We start from the raw sequence: 16,638 nt of genomic DNA, 5'->3' as shown, positions 1-16,638 counted from the left end.
GTCCCGGGTGACCCTTCACCTTCTCTGTTCTTTGTACCCAACCAGTCTCTGTGACTCGTGTGTCCCCCCCACCCCCCACCCCTCATGGACAGCATCAAAGAAGAGATGTTTGTGTTCATGCAAGTGGAGTCTTTGCTCCTAACAGCTGTCTCTTCCGTGGTACTGTAGTAGCCATCTCCATGTTGTTCCTCTGATGCCTCAAGGTGACCCAGGGTCATGTGATATCATTTTGGCCTTTATCAGATGATCAGTTGCCCTGTGATAAAGAGGTGGGGCAAGGCCAGAACCAACCCGGGAAAAGGTTGACTTTAGAGGTTTTGAAATGCCCTAGAAAAGGGAAAGTCCTCACAACCTGAGACTTGAATTTTTTACTTATTTTTTGGTGTCATTAACCCCTTTTATGACTGGCAAGTTACGTGATCCTCCTGTTTCTCCGTTGGGTTGCCTGGGACTGGGGACATAGGTCAATGGTCACGGTCATGTTTAGCAGGTTGCCCTAGGTTCCATCTCTAGCAGATCATAATGGAAAAAACAAAAACAAAAAACCAAACAAAGTAAAAGTGCCAATCTTGTGACACTGCTGTAAGGAAACAGAACAAAGTCAGGGCAGCTCATGTCACATGATGCGTGTCAGTAGATGCCAGCTATTACTACACTGCTCACTGTACCTGTGTTTTGGTGAGTTGATTCTTAATTAAACTATTAAGGCACTTGAAGTTTCATGGGGCAGTTTGAGCAAATGAGCTTCTCTCAGAGGCTCATGGGACAGTCTTTTCCTGCAAGCCATATAATTAGCTCCTTTTTCTCAGCCCTAGACAACTGTGCAATGGAGGAGCTGCACATTTCAGCAAAGTAAGCTTGTGTCTTAGCCAAGAAAAAAATGCCCTCAACCCCATGGACATTTGTTTATAACATCTCCTCACTATTGGGCAGCCTCATTTTCAATATTCTTGGCCCCCTCAAAACACTGTGAAAACAAAGGATGAAACTCATGGTTTGGCCAGACAAATGCTATCTGCATGTCTCTGCAAGAGTGGGTGGCAGGGCCAGTGTGGGGTTGAGGTTTAAGATGCTTGGATACCAAGGGAGGAATGAAAACTCGTGGATCTTGCTCACATGCCAGTCTGTTCTGGACCTTGAAGGAGAGCTAGGGAGGTCCCAGCTGGACCCTGAGAACTCTAGGCCAGGAGCCAGTGGCAGAGCCCAGGCCTAGGATTTGCAAAGGGACCCTGTGGGTGTCACAGCCAAACGGGCAGGAACAAAAGAGCCACGAGCTAGGGTGCAAGCATTCCAGAACTATTTTTTTTTTCAGGGAGTGCATTAGAACAGTGGCACACTTGTTCCCTTTGGCATTCTTTGGCATTCTTCTTTTTAAGGACTTTGGTTATTTTTAGCAATTCTTTGTATTTACCAACTCTCTTCCATCCCATCTGAATAGTCCCCAAAGGGCTGTTTTTCCATTTGCGCTGCATTTCCAGTACTGCCTGTGGCTCTCAGGATCCCGTGACATAGCTTTCCACATATAGGTCTCCACACAGCCAAGCACTTAAGTAGATATTATAGGAGAGAGAGGAACAGGAGAACACCATCACCATAGCTCATGAAGGAATGGCCAGCCTTGGATAAGGGATGAAATCGCTTGGAAGTGAGCTGAAATCTCCTGCCCAAGAGCTAACCTAAGAGATAAACGTGCCTTGGTATCTCCTGACTCCAAGGAAGGTACACGGTACGGTCAAGATGACATTTCTCAAAGAATGCTGAGGGCTGGTAGGTGCTGATAGCCACGACTGCCCATCCCTCTATCGGAGGAGGCCTCTCTGTGAAGGTTACTCAAGCTTGCCTGCTAGCTCAAAGCACAGTGTGCTCCCAGGCCTCCAGCTCCCATGGTCTTCCTCATTTGTGTGGTTTCCTATCTGACCTTCCAAAGCCATTTATCTTCTTCAACATCCACTACCCATCTCATGTTTTAGGGATCAAAGAACCACTGTGTCAGGTGTGGCTGACTGAAAAAAAAAAAAGTTAAGTTTTTGGCCCTTGAGAACAGATTGGGCAACAAGGAGAAAAGGAGAGGCTTCCAAGGGTCTCCTGTCTCCTCTCTGATGCCGTATTTATGTGCGTAATCCCCCTGGACAGCCAAGGATCTACATTCCTGGATCCTCCCTGGTTTTGTCAAGTTCCAGGGCCTCTTGTAGAGTTCTATAAATCTGTCTTAGGGTAGATCTGTAGAGAGGAGCAGAGACAAGGCAGAACATTTCCCAGTGTTTTTATCCTACTGTACTGAACCCCCAGCGGTATCATGTTCCCATAGATTTGATCTTATAAAGAACAAATACATAGATCATTGTTAGTTCTCAACGTTACCCTCCACAGGGATAGTCCTTAGACTGTAAGGCCTCACAGTGTGGAGAGAGTTTGATTGACAGAAAACCCCTTATTAACACACAGCATTTGGAGTCAGGGCTTCTGCCTCCTTACCATCAAATTCTGTTGTACCACCTTCATCTGAGGAAGCTCTCCTCGCTGCTCTGCTTCACCTCAGGCCTAAAATATGTCATGGTAACTTGTGATTATTACTACTGTCTGTCTCACTACTGTGCACACACACCGGTTCATGTGTAAAATGTATAAACACACAAACATTACACAAGTCATTAGGCTTCATATCAGGCTTACTCAAATGTTCTTTTTATCTTCTTCCTCATCATTATTTTTATTATTTGTAATATAAATATTTTTTCCATTACATCAATTTTTTTTTTTACAAACTATTGCACAATTTCTAAGTAAGCCTACAGCAATGTTATTCCAGTCCCAGCCTTTTTAGCTGTCTGACATCTCTGAGGTACAGCAATCAAGCTCTGACTCCCCGTGAAGGCTTACCAAACATACACCTCATGCCTTTGCCAATTCCTGTACTGGCTTACTACACCTTTCATCTCATTTTCTTTCCTTTCCCTCCTTCTCTCCTTCCCTCCCTTCCTCCCTCCCTTCCTCCTTCTCTTCCTTCCTTCCTTCCTTTCTAACTTCCTTCCTTCCTTTCTCTTTTCTTGAGACAGAGTCTCACTGTGTAGCCCTGGCTGTCCTGGAGCTCACTCTGTAGACCACTCTGTCCTCAGACTCAGAGAGATCCTCCTGCTTCTGCCTCCCAAGTGCTAGGGTTAAAGGCGTCACCACCACACTCATCTGAGCCCACTTTCCTTATATGATTCGTTATGTTATTTAGTGCACAGTGTAGGAGAGCTCTAAAAACTCATTTCAGGTTGGTCATTCCCTGGCTTTTTTTTTTTATAAAGCAAAAATCTAAATCCCAGCACTGCCCAGATGATGCTGTGTGGCCCGGCACATCCTCACACATCTTTGTTCCTACATTCTAGCCTCCTTCTCATCTGCTCTGGGATCCTGAGTTCACTGTGCTCTTTACCATACAGCTTTCCAACAAGCTGTTCCCTTTCCCCTTAGTGGCTCATGGCTGGCTCCTACTTGCCATTCAGATGATGGCTGAAGTTCCGCTTTTCAGAGACTTTCCTTGACCTCCCATCCATATTTAGTGCCCCTCTTCCTCTATGCTTTCTTTCTCTCTCTCAAAAATATATTTATCAAATTTTGAAAAAATGTGTATGGATGATTTTGCCTGAGTGTGTATGTGTACCATGTTCATGCCTGGTAGCAGCAGAAGTCAGCAGAGGGTGTGGGACCCCACGGAACTTGAGTTATGGATGGTTGTAAGCCACCATATCGGTGCTAGGAATCGAACCTGGGACCCCTGCAAGAGTAGCAAGTGCTCTAAATCACTGAGGCATCTCTCCATGCTCCCTGTAGCCTCCTGTTCTCTTCTTCCTTACCTTCACTTGTAATTAATTATCTGCCCCTCACTGGGAGTTCTTTTTTGATGTGTCTCTATTCATAGACAGTAAGTTCCTGAGGGTGGAGACTATGTTTCATCACCTCCTTCTCGGCCCTCAAGGCGTGGTTCAAATGTTGGTTGGGGGATGGGGAAGAGGAGGGAGGGAGAACGAGCAGATCAATTTCATGTTGCAAATTCTTGACCCAAGGACTCTGCCATCCTGAGGGACTTTCATGTCTCACTCTACTCTCTGTTGTAATGTGCTCTGCACTCCTGAAACAGGTGACTTTCCCCTAGATTATTTTTATAGAAAAAAAAAGAGGCAAATATAGAGATAATTATTGATTTTCACCCACCATGGCCCTGTTCCCTATCACCAACATCCTCTTGAGAGTCTGCTGCAGAATTCCTGGGAACCACAGGAAATAAGTTGACCGACCACTTGAAATGCTCCTACAAAAATAGACCGGATTAGACCTCCTTCCTGTGAAAGGATGCCTTTCCTCAAGGCAAACATTACAAAGAAATTTTATCTGCTTTTAGGAGCTTCTCTCTTCAATCATTCTCTCAGCAGAATCTATCTGGCCAGACTCAGATTTCCGTTCTGAAATTAACCCCCACCCCCTCCCATTGCTGGCTAGGTCATGACTTTAGTCAATTGCTCATTTATTATTTGGATGCTATTGTTTGTGTGTTAAAATGAAGAGATGGGAAGAAATCCAACTGCTGGCGTGATCTTCCCGGAGAGGAAGCTCTTTCCTCCCCAGAGCTCACATCTCGCCCACTGCCTTCAACACAGGAGTGACGCCTCCTCGGTCCCCACTCTCCTACATAGTCCCTGACTTGCAGCTTGTCACGTTGAACCGAACTTTCCTTATCTAAAGGAAACTAACCCTGAAGAGTATTTGCAAAAATCTTCCTGTAAGTCAGGAACTTGAAAGAGGAGTGTCACTGATCATCACGTCATTGGTTGTGTCCTGCTTACTGAATACTTGAGGTTACACAGAGAATAGCAGTTCTTCTGGGGAGTTGGAAACACAAAGATCCCAAACAAGAACTTTCTCCTTGAACAACAAAAACGTACAGAGACTTGGAAGAGACTTTCCTTTACTATCACAGCATCTCTAAGGCCTATGTCTTCTGTACCGCCAGGGCATGAGGCCCCATACCTGGGAAACAGGGCCAATTTTCAGATTGTTGTATCAATTCAACAAATAAGCAGAAGGGAAACAATTCATGTAGGTTGCCTTAAATCTAAGGCAAAGACAGGAAACTTAGAATATATGCGTAAATAAAGTGACAAAATTTTAAGATATATGACTATACTTCTGCCAGAATTAATTCCCACTAATATTTTTTCTTTTTGACAAAGTCTCATGTAGTCTAAGCTAGCCTTAAACTCTCTGTGGACTAGAGGTTTGCCTTCATTTGATCTTCCTTCTCCTATCTCCTGAGTCCTGGGTCTTTAAGTCATATGCCATGATGCTGGCTCTTGCATTAATTTAAAAATGTAACATTTTAAAAAGCGAAATTATATAAACATGCACTTACATAAGCATATTGTAATGTTTAATATTGATGTTAACTCAATATAGGATCTAAAATGTCTGAAGAGATAAACCTCTGGGCATATCTGTGAGAGATTGTCTTCATTTGGTTAAATGAATTGGGAAGACCTGCCTGGGTCTGGAGATCTGGACCGCGTGAAAAGGAAACCATGAGCTGAGAACTGGCACTCATCACTGTCGGCTTCCTGACTGAGGGCATGATGTGACCAGCTGCCTCATGTTCCTGCCACACCATGGCCTCCCTGCCATGGTGGTCTAATCCTCAAACTTTAAACCAAAACAAACCCTTCCTTCCTTAGGCTTTACTGTGTAAATATTTTTATCACAGTGACGTGAAAATTAACTAATACGCAAAGTTGGTACAGGGAGTGGGGCTGTTGCTGTGATGAACCCGACCATGTGGTTTGTGGGAGGAATGTGGGTGGGAAGAATGTGGAAGGATTCAGAACTTTAGGCTAGGAATGCTAGCACCCTATGAGCAGAGCTTAATGTGTCCGTCTTTCTGGTAGGTGTTTGGAAGACTAGAAGGCTTATCTTATAAGGCCTTTTCCATTTGATTGTAAACACCTAGAAAGCAGGCACTATCAGGGAATTTACACCAGTAAATGTAAATTTACTAAGGACCTGACTTCCCATCTAGTTTGGCACCAACTCACTGGCCTCTGAATCTCAACATTCTCTTTCATAGACTAAGTTGGTAATAATCTTGTGTAGGGGGGCCAAAGGGGGACTAATTGACATAACACATACAACACACCCAACACACACAAAGGTCTCAGTGAACATGATGAGATACTGTCAGCTTCTTGGCCAATTCCACTGCCACCATCCCCTTCCTCGTCTACTTGCTATGGTTTCTGGTTTAGTTCAACGTTAAGTGAAAAAAATGAAGTCTGGCACTTCCTTCCCACTTGCATGCCATAGTCTGATGTGTGGCATTTTCCTTTGTTCAGTATCTATGGCACCTGCCTTTGGAATTCCTGGGAGATATGAGCTTCCGCTCCCAGCTGCCTCTCCAGGACCTACCATGGTGCTCACATCCTGAGCTTTCTTCTCTGTGTGGCCTGTCTTCCTGGGAGTTATGACAAAGTCCCTTTTCTTAGTTCTAATGCACTGGGCCAAGTAAGCCTGGCAACCCCATGTCTAGCAAGTTACCCCAGGGGACTCTGATGCATTCCTCGCAGTGTGAACTGTGGGCTTCAGTAATAACTCTCTTCTCATGTTCAGATAAAGAAACGTGGTTCCACCTAAGGGGATAAACTTATTTTTCTTCCTTTAGCAAAGTCACTGAAATACCTCCAAATCTAGTACTTTTCCCCTGTGTGTGTGTGTGTGTGTGTGTGTGTGTGTGTGTGTGTGTGTGTGGACACTGCCCATTTCAATGTTATTTTTTTTCTCTTTCTTTCCATTACTCTTATTTCCTTTACTAAATAATTGTTGTTGCTACTGCGGCAGGGGGTGGAGGGGGCGTGTGGGGTGGGTAGAGGTGGGGTGGGGATGGAGGAGAAAGCAAACAGAGCATGGGGCAAGAGGAGGGCAGGCTCTGTTGCCTGTGTCCTGTGGTGCAGCAGGAGGCTGGGGCCGTGCACAAGCACCTGGATGCCATCTGATGTCTGTGGCTTTTCTCCGAGGCTTTTCTTCGGCGCGGCCTACTACAAAGGCCCCGACTGTTTTGGACTAAGCCATAAAGTGGCTCTGAAGAGTCCACTGAAGCTTACCCACAGTACACAAGCAGGCAAGTCCCTCACTCGTAGATGAAACGACAGCACTGAGATAAGATAACGTCGTTGTGTTTTAGCTTCCTTCCGCCCTCATTTTATTTGGGAAAGTTGCTTCCAAGGGTTCAAGAGCCTGAATGTATATCCCGTCACCTAGCATGCGTTTAGTGAGCACCTAGTAGTGCCAAGCATGAGGGAAGAAGTAGAGAACAAGGCACACGTAGTGAGGCACTCTTGAAGTTCAAATCCCAGGAGAGAAGACGCAAAGCCTTCTGGGTGAACTCGGGGTCAGAACAGTGAAGTGGAAGGCTTTCAGGGAGCCACGTGACAAGTGATTACAGAGCCTGAGAGATGTCAAGGTGTCCTGGAGAGAAGGCTTGTTCCTACTGGAAGGCCGCAGAGGCAGGCATGTGAAAAAGCCCTGAGGCCAAAGAAAGAATGTTTCGGTTGAGGAACTAGAGTCCGGACTTGGAGGTGGAAGAAGGCTAGGGCAGCTGGTGGATTACTTGGAGCCTTGTGGGCATTTGTTGGCAGGACTGTGGGAAAAGACCAGACAAGGTAGGCTGGGGAGTGACGTCATCAGATTTGCAAGTTTTAAAAGGTCACTGTGGCTGTTGAGTGGAGTAGTTGTCAGGTGGCGTAGGGGCGTGCACACAGAAGCCCACATAATAGGTAAGCGAGCCTCCCAAGCATGCGTGTGGGCCAAAGGCAAAGTCAGTCAACACAGCTGCCAGAACAGAATATTTTGGAGACATTAGTTCAGGTGCCTTCTCTGAGAAGGTGACTGCATGTTTTGGGAACATGGGACTCAGATGTTAAGCAGCTGACTGAAATGAGACATCGTGATGGCTCAGGCGATGACACCTGGCAGAGGAGCCAGCTCACCCTCTTGTGGCAGGCTGGGCACTGGGACTGTTGTCCATTTCTCTTCTGCCTGTTTTGTACTCAGAGGAACCTGGGCAGACAGCCTGTCCTGCAGCAGGGGAGTGTGACCTCAAGACCTGCCTGCCTTTCCAGCCACACTGCTCTGGCTTTTCTGACAACTGCTGTCATTTCAAGGGAAGGGTACAGCTAAGGCAGACAGCCAGTGCTCCAAACGCCTCCCCACTCCTGGTTCCTCTGGCACTTGGTGATGTCAGAGAAGATGGCTGAGACCACCTGCCTGGCTTCTTTCATTTACTCTGCAAACGGTCACGGAGAATCTGCTGTGTTCTGGCCCAGTTCTCTGATGGCGAGAACACCTGTATACTTTATATTCTAGCTGTTTTCTGGGGACTGACTTGGTTTCCAAGCTGTCTTGGTCTTTGTATTAAGAGAAAACAGATGGCCTAAGAGCTCCCTGGCATCGTGTCCATCAGTGGATGTCAACAAGACTGAACTTCCAGTTCCAGAATATGCCAACATCATGCTCACCTTTGTTCTTGTTTTCCTGTTGGCCTAGACCTCTCTATGGCATCTCTGTCTCCGTCTCCCCACCTCCCCTCTACCACACCCCCTGCTGTGGAAAGCCAGGGTACTTCTGCTTTCCCCTCAGACTCAGACCAAGCCCTATGCTTGCTGTCTTGCTGTTTCCATTAGGGGTAGAGGCCTGTCTGTCTTGCTCAGCTTTTAATTCCCAGTTTCTCATACAGGTCTGATTCATAATACATGTTTAATACATATATTGGCTCATAGAATGTACAAAGATCAACTCGACATGAATTGATATCGTATATATAAAACCCAAAACTATCAAACAACTAGAAGAAAATAAATAAATAAATAAATAAATAAATAAATAAATAAGAAAAAAGTTCTGGGGTGGGGGTGGGGGTAGGGGGTGGAACCCTAACCCTAACCCAGCCCCCACAACCATCTGTAACTTCAGTTCTAGGGGATCCAGTGCCCTCTTCTGGCCTACATGGGCACCATGCACATATAGGATATACATACATACATGTAGGCAAATACTCATACACAGAAAATAAAATTAAATAAATCCTTGGGACAGAAGAGGTGGCAAACAATCCCACCACTGAATATATTGAAATCATTGTACTAAATAGACATCCTTATCTTCACATCTATTGCAACCAAGGTGAGGAAGCAGCATAGAGATGTCCATCAACAGATGGAATACTCTTTAGCCTTAAACAAAAGAAGAAAAAGCTGTCATTTACATCAAGATGGATGAACCTAGAGATATTGTCTAAGCAGATAATCGAGATACAAAAAGACAAAGTGCAGATCTTGCTTATGTGTTGAAAACAATTCAAATTCATAGAAACAGAGAGTGGAGGGACGTGCGGATAGGGAACGGAAATGAGAGGCTGGTAAGCCCAGAGCTCTGGTTAGTCAGGATGAGTAAGTTGGGGAGCTCTGTTTGCAGGGCAACGCCAATAGTTAATGATAGTGCATCCTTGGGGCTAAGGCTATAGCTCCTTTGGTTCTGAATTCAAATCCCAGTATCGTATGAAACCAGTGTAGTGGCATACACCCATAATCCTAGCCCTCAGGAGGTGGAGGCAGGAGGATTGTGGCCTCAAAAGTCATCCTTAGCTACATGGGACCCTGTCTCAGAAAGAAAAAAACAAAAAACAAACAACAACAACAACAACAACAACAAACCACAAAGAAACACATGTTAACTTAAAGCCAGCTACCTCACTGTTCAATTCCAGCATCAAGGAGGCTGAGCCAGGAGGATAATGCACTCAAAGCCTGAGCCACGAAACAAAACCCCACCTCAAAGGACAACAAGACCCCAGCAATCCTCAAAGAAAGAACAAGACCAAGCCATAACAGTGTTTCCTTAAGTGCTCACTGGAAAACTAAAGCCATGGGGTGTGGTAGGTATGCTAATGAGACTGAAGGCAGAAATTACAACACATTTACACATGTGTCGGCATACCTCATTGTATGTGGTAAACACATACCTTTTAAAACCAATCACATAAAAAAAAATAAATTAAATTAAAAAAAAAATAAAACCAATCACATCTCAAAAAAACAACAACAACAAACAAACAAACAAACAAAAAACCAAAAATGCTGAGTATAAATACATTTGTTGAAAGGAAAGAGGGTGGTAAGAACGGCAGTGGGGTGTGCGTCCTATGTAGCACACTGAAAGGTGTGTGCTGCCTCAAGTTTTCCCCTGAATCAGTGCTTAATGAGCTTTACTGATCCCCCAATTATAAAGCCAAGTATGAGAATTTTGATTAATAAAGTCAACCTGAAATCCTACTAATTTTCTAAAACCATTGACCCCACCTCACAAAGCGATCCAGCTTGCCAGAGTGAAGGGACTGAGGAAGAAGAGATGGGATGGAATTAGACTCTTGTCATTTATTAGCTTACGCAACACAACACTGATCGGCTGTGACTTACCAGATGCTGTGTGTTCGGGGGGGAAATGAGAAAAAGTCAAAGGTCAGCTCATCGCATGCTTCCATGCAGGGATAGCTGAGGAACAAGTTCAGGGCCTCACGCATACCAGGTAAGCGCTCTCACTGAGCTACATACTAGACGGAAATATTCCCTTTTCATTTTCAAAAGCAAACGCCTTTGGGCTGGAGAGATGGCTCGGAGACTAAGAGCTCACGCTGCTCTTATGGAGGGCTGGAGCCTGGTTCCCAGCACTTACATTAGGTGGCTCCCAACAACCTGTAACTCCAGTTTCAGGGGCCGTGACACCCTTTTCTGGACTCTGATGGCACCTTCATTCACGTGTACAGCCCCCAATCACGTAATAAAAAAATTAAAATTAAAAATACATGAACTCATGACGAAGGCGATCTGAAATGGTGCCTATGCCTATCAACCCCCTGCTGAGCCGGGGGTGGCAGAAGGAGACGGTGTGTGAGTATCTGGGGAGTGAGCAGTGGGGGTTCCGTGAGGAATCAGCATTGGAGGGTTTGGGGGTGTTACAGGAACTTGCCAGGTAGGGTGGAGGATGTGGAGGAAGCCATCTGTGTCTAAGTCTGTCTCACCCTAGGAAGCTTCGAGAGCCCTATTAACAAGAAGCTGTCAAGTTCCCAAAAGTGTAATGGTCCCCGCTTTCATGCAGTGGTTAATCCACAATGGGCAGGGGACTCAAAATAGGCCACCGGTTACGGGGGCTGCAGGAATGAACACCATCTTTTCATAGCACAGAGGCTTCTGGGGCTTATGCAGCTTCCATCCTGAACCTGTCTTGTCCCGTTCCAGGCTCCAAGTCAGTTTCCTCCTATAGCATCCTGTGTGTGGGGGCTGTTGCTGTCTGTAGTTACAGTCCCTAGCACCTGCCCTTGCCTCCCCGACCCCCGCCTCTTTCTATAACTCTTCGGTCCTAAGGGACAGGCATTGATTCTTGGGCCCTTCTTTCACCCACTGACATGGCTTCTTCCATGCTTACTAGGTGGCCCATGAATATCCACAGACACTCTTTACATTAGATTCCTAGGATTTCTGTACAATACTTTGGAGACATCCTTGTTCCAGATAGAGGTTTGATGTGAAAGAGTGGAAAGGGCATTTGGCGGGTAGAGACCTCATGTGGAGGTGGCTCTTCTGGGGGAGGATGCTCAAACTATTCCAGCGGAGGTTGGAGGTTGGCATGGATAAGAAAGTGGAGACTGTGGGGGCACAAAATGAAGGGCCCATGGGGACCAACTGCAGGTCTTCCTGTTTTGGTTGTGGTAGTGGGAAACAGCCACTGGGGTTGTGTCTCAACCTTCCTGCAAATCCAGGCCACAGCCATCTGTGTTTGCTCTGAAATGTCTGCTGGCTGATTCAGGAGTGGTCTCTGCTGATGTCAACTGTGTCAGAACTGTTGTTGAGAGAATTGGTTTCCTATAGAAGGAGAATGTGTTGTCCTGAGTAATCTAGAAATAATCTAGATGGACTCAGTTTCCTTTTTCTAGTTTTTCCCGATAAACTAGGATGAAACCTTGGATCTGGTGCTTGCTAAGAAAGTATTCTACCATAGGACTCAATCCCCAGCCTTTAGACAGGTATTAAGGGGAGGAAAATAAAAGCCCAAGTGCGCGCGCGCGCGCGCGCGCGCGCGCGCACACACACACAGACAGACAGACAGACAGACAGACAGACAGACAGACACTGCAGCCAAGGATGAGCCTGTCCTTCCAATCTGTCTGCCCCCATTCCTCACTGCTGGGATTCCAGTCGTGTTACCTCCCTGTCAACTTTATAGTGCTGAGAATTGAACCCAGGGATTTGTCTATGCTAGGCAAGCGCTCTACCAACTGAGCTACAAATCCTAACACACACACACACACACACACACACACACACACACACACTTTTTTGAGGCAGGGCCTCATGATATTACTATTTTTGAAGTTAAATTGGTGTTTAAGCTGGAATTTATTTTAAAAGGAAAACTCGGTATCAGTACTGAAAATATAAAGACAGTTATCACTCGCCATTCAGGGTCATTCTAGAAGTAACAATAAGTTTAAAATTATTAAAGCACATATAGATAATTAAATCTAATTTTCTTGGAGTATATTATATAGTTCACAGATGTTATCTCATGATTAAAGTATCATATAGTCATATACAGGGGGAGGTAATCCCCCTCAGGAACAGTCATAGGGGAGGGGAATAAGGGGAAAATGGGAGGGAGGGAAGAATGGGAGGATACAAGGGATGGGATAACCATTGAGATGTAACAAGAATAAATTAATTTTTAAAAAAGTATCATATAGTACCACACTTACAAGGCATCATTCCCAGCTTTACAGACAGAAACCCAGACTCTTGAGAAGTTAAGTAACCCCAGGGGGAGGAGTATTTTAGATATGCAAACTGCCTGAGGGTTCATTTGCATATACAGAGAGTCTCACAGATATCGTGGAACTAGAAGGGAGAACAAAGAGTTTGGTTGGAAATGATGGACTTTGAAAGCAGAGCTGTGCATTGTTTAGCTGTTTACTTTAGAAATGAAATAAAGCAGTAAATGAAATATGGAAAAGCAAATCCTTAAACTCTTGAGTGTTCAGGTGTCATCTCTGCAATTGGAAGTTGAAGCAGGAGAATTGTGCTTTCCAGATTGGTACAAGCTAGGAGAGCCTGTCTCAACAAACAAACAAACAAACAAAAAACCCAAAACAAAGAAAAACAAGACCGAAGCAGAACCCATGGACAGTGGTGATGCATGCCTTTAATTTCCTCAATTGGGAGGCAGAGGCAGGTGGATCTCTGAATCTGAGGCCAATCTAGTCTATAGAGCAAGTTACCAGACAGCCAGGGCTACACAGAGAAACCCTGTCCTGAAAAAACAAAAAACAAAAACCAACCAACCAAACCAAAAAAAAACCCCAAACAACCAAGAACCAAAAACCAAACCAAAACAAAACTAGGAAGAAAAAAGGAAAGAAGCCCTTTTCCAGGAGTAAATAATTGAAACAAGTGAATCTGCCATTGAAGGAGGAGCCAGCTGACCCTTGCTTCCCTAGTTCACCTCACCCATTGCCTGATTTTGGCAGGACAGGGAATGGCCTGGTAAGAAAAGGGAATGCTGGGAACCAAGAAGGAAGGACAAGCGCCAGGTATTAGTTTCCTCTCAGCTATAACTTGCTAACTGAGGTCAGGTTCATTCTCCTGTGTCCTGGGAATGGGGGCAAAGACCGGACTGAAGCCTGTATGAATCCTTCTAGGCTGTTTCAAGGTCAGAAAATTCACAGGCAAACAGCGTGGAATGCACTGGCAGTGCAGCTGGGTCACACAGGCACCTGGCACGCAAGGCCACTGGCTCCCAACACAAAACAGATCTCTGAGCTGTAATATAAACAGGGAACAAACAGCTCCCCGGAACAGGTAGGAATTTTGTCTTGATGACTTAGAAGAGGGACAAAAGGTGGGTGCCATACGGTGTGCCAAGAAGGGACAACAGTAGCTGAATGGACCTGGCTTTGTACCACATCCGTTCTGAGGAGGTCTGCTTATGGAAGCCTGTGAAGGCCTTTCTGCATTCCTGTCAGGAAGAGCCCATGCGTGTATGCCACACTCTGGGGTGTGCGTGGCCCTTGGCAAAGAGGGAGGGTCCCCTAGGCCAACCAAAGTGAAAATGGTGTCAGAATGAAGATTCTACCCGGAGCTCAGCTCTGGAAACTTGTTCCGTTTTGTGTCTCTGTAACATACCTGAGTGACCTACACGTGTGAGTGTTCTTACCCTCGCCTCTCGTGCACTGCCTGCCAGCGAGGACTGTTAGTGTGTAATGAAGATGCAAGTGTGTGCTACATACATCTCCTTCCCACCAGCGAGGTCCAGTGTCCGTCCACTCATTCAAACAAAGTGGGAGAGCCCCTGGCTTGCTCTGCTCACGGGTACTCACTTAGTGGACTTCCAAACTTGTGTAATAGTGCACAAGGCTCCCTTAAGGACGAAGAGTAAACCAGATAGTAGGAACTGTGATTTTAAAAGGCAACGCTGATCTATATGACTGGAAGGAAAGACTACAAATTACATGCATACATATTTGCACACACATGCACACTATAGAAAACGTACACCCCTCCAGATATGACCATAGCATTCAGTAGATACCTATAACGGCATGCCTGTTTAATATCTACTGTTTCCTGTTTGTGTTCTATATTTTCTATACTATTTATTAGGAACCTTTCCTACATAATCAGAGAATTTTAATAACTAATTTAAAATATTGGGTATGCCCCCTTGCTAGTTCAGAAGTTAATACCTTGAGTTTGTGCTGAAAGCTCCTCACTCGAGGGTCCCACTAGGAAAGCAGTGATCTCACCCTGAAGTGAAACTTGAAATTTCTCAGTAAGCTGATCTTAAGGTTCGAATGAGAGAGAGAGAGAGAGAGAGAGAGAGAGAGAGAGAGAGAGAGAGAGAGAGAGAGGTGATTGCTAGGGACCCCTGGTTGCACACTTAGAGTAGGAGAAGAGGGTCTTCTTCTCGGGTGGTCATTTGTCCTCATCTGACCCTCAACTTCTTCATGTCCCTGCCAACATACAGCTGTGCTCAGCCAGATCTTCGCTTGGCCCCACAATCTTAGCCAAGTCATCCACCTTGCACACGAGTCTTTCATCTGCAAACTAACAGGTGTACTAAGAGGGGGACGTAAAACAACGTCTGTCAGCCTGGGTTGGCGCAGCCATGCAAGGTTGCCTGCTCTTATACCCATTGGCTTCTCCTCATCTTTTCTACCTACCGTATGAGTTAACTGGCTCTGTAAGCCCAAGTCATACGGCGAGAACTGGGGCACGCCCGAATGGCCCCAGGAGCACGAAAATACAAAGAAAGGCTTAGAACCTAGTTTCTCCTTACCTGCTGGCACAGGGGCCTGGCTTCTTGACGAAGTGGCAGAGCCTTCAGAGATTAGAAAATGTCTCTGGCTCAGGAATCCCCTAGGAGCCTGGCTGTGCCTGGTGCCTGCTTCTCTCAGCAAGCTGGGGCTCTCTTTAAACTGGGCCTCCTGGCTTCTCTGACTCAGAAAGTCTTAGGTCATCCTGAGCCAGTCTTCTCCCCACCTTCCCTACTTCTACCTGTTTCTCTGGACATTTGTCATCCTTCTGGACTGCCCAGAATCTTCAGCCCCACCCGTCTCCGTCACACACACACACACACACACACACACACACACACACACACACACACACACACACACGCCTTGTCTGGGTGAACAGGCTTGTAACTCGGGACCCCCATGCTTTCCCAGTGACTCTTAGAGTAACCCCAAGCTCTCAAAACTTCTCTCTCCAGCTTCCTTTGGCTGCTTACAATTCCGAAAGCCAGCCAGCAATTCTTCGTCCTGTCTCCCATGGCCTTCAGTCCTATGGGCCTCTGGTCCCCCAACCTCCCTGGGCTTCTAGAGAGTATGTTTTACCTATTGGTTGTGATATTTTACTGTATGTGCCTACCTAATCTTCCCTAGACAGGTAGCTGTGCAGCTGCTGGCAGGGTCTCCAGCCGAGACTAGGGTGCCCTGCATATAGCAGGCCCTCGGCAGATGTCACGTGAACATACAAGTGATACCACCTTAGTATACACAGGGGATCGGGGCGAGCCAGGATTTCAGGTGGAGAGCCAGGCAAGCCACCAGCCTCCACATACCCTGGCACAGTGCCATGTCTGACTCTGGGGCATCCAGATTGCTCTCGCACTTCAGCAGGCATGCAGGGCTTCCCCTGCAGTGTCCCAAGAGCGAGGGTGTGTGTCAGTCACATCTTAAAAGGAGTGAGTAACTACGTAGGCAGCGCTTAGCTTTAAATCATGGCTTACACTGTGGTCATTTTTCCTGAAGTTCCCTGCTTAAAATGGAAAGTGGCATTACTCATATGTAGGGCAGACAATAAAAAAAAAAAAAAAGTCCTGTGGGTGGGGCCGGACACAATGGTGTGAGTTATTCCTGATGACGGATGAGTGCATCTGCTCTGAGACATGTCAGTCACAGAAGGGCTTTGAGGTACACTTCCAAATTAGCTCATCACTCAGCACCTTGTTCTCTGGAAGTGTCGGGAGACATCTCGTTCCTCAGCCGTGGCAAGCACGATAGGA

The 16,638-nt window shown here is 46.0% G+C and overlaps 1 protein-coding gene and 1 long non-coding RNA gene across 4 annotated transcripts in view; one reads left to right on the top strand and one right to left on the bottom strand.

Moving 5' to 3' along the window:
* FGF1 (fibroblast growth factor 1) overlaps nt 1-16,638 on the bottom strand; it is a 96,900-nt gene that overhangs the window by 33,087 nt on the left and 47,175 nt on the right. The gene's annotated exons all lie outside the window — the stretch shown is intronic.
* The window catches only part of LOC311596673, a 153,749-nt gene that overhangs the window by 98,151 nt on the left and 38,960 nt on the right, over nt 1-16,638 (top strand). The gene's annotated exons all lie outside the window — the stretch shown is intronic.

This window comes from Acomys minous, assembly GCF_964271855.1.
Source record: "Acomys minous genome assembly, chromosome: 4".
In the NCBI taxonomy this organism is placed as follows: domain Eukaryota; kingdom Metazoa; phylum Chordata; class Mammalia; order Rodentia; family Muridae; genus Acomys; species Acomys minous.
Note: the sequence above shows the minus strand (reverse complement) of the source record. Positions and strands in the feature narration are given on the sequence as shown.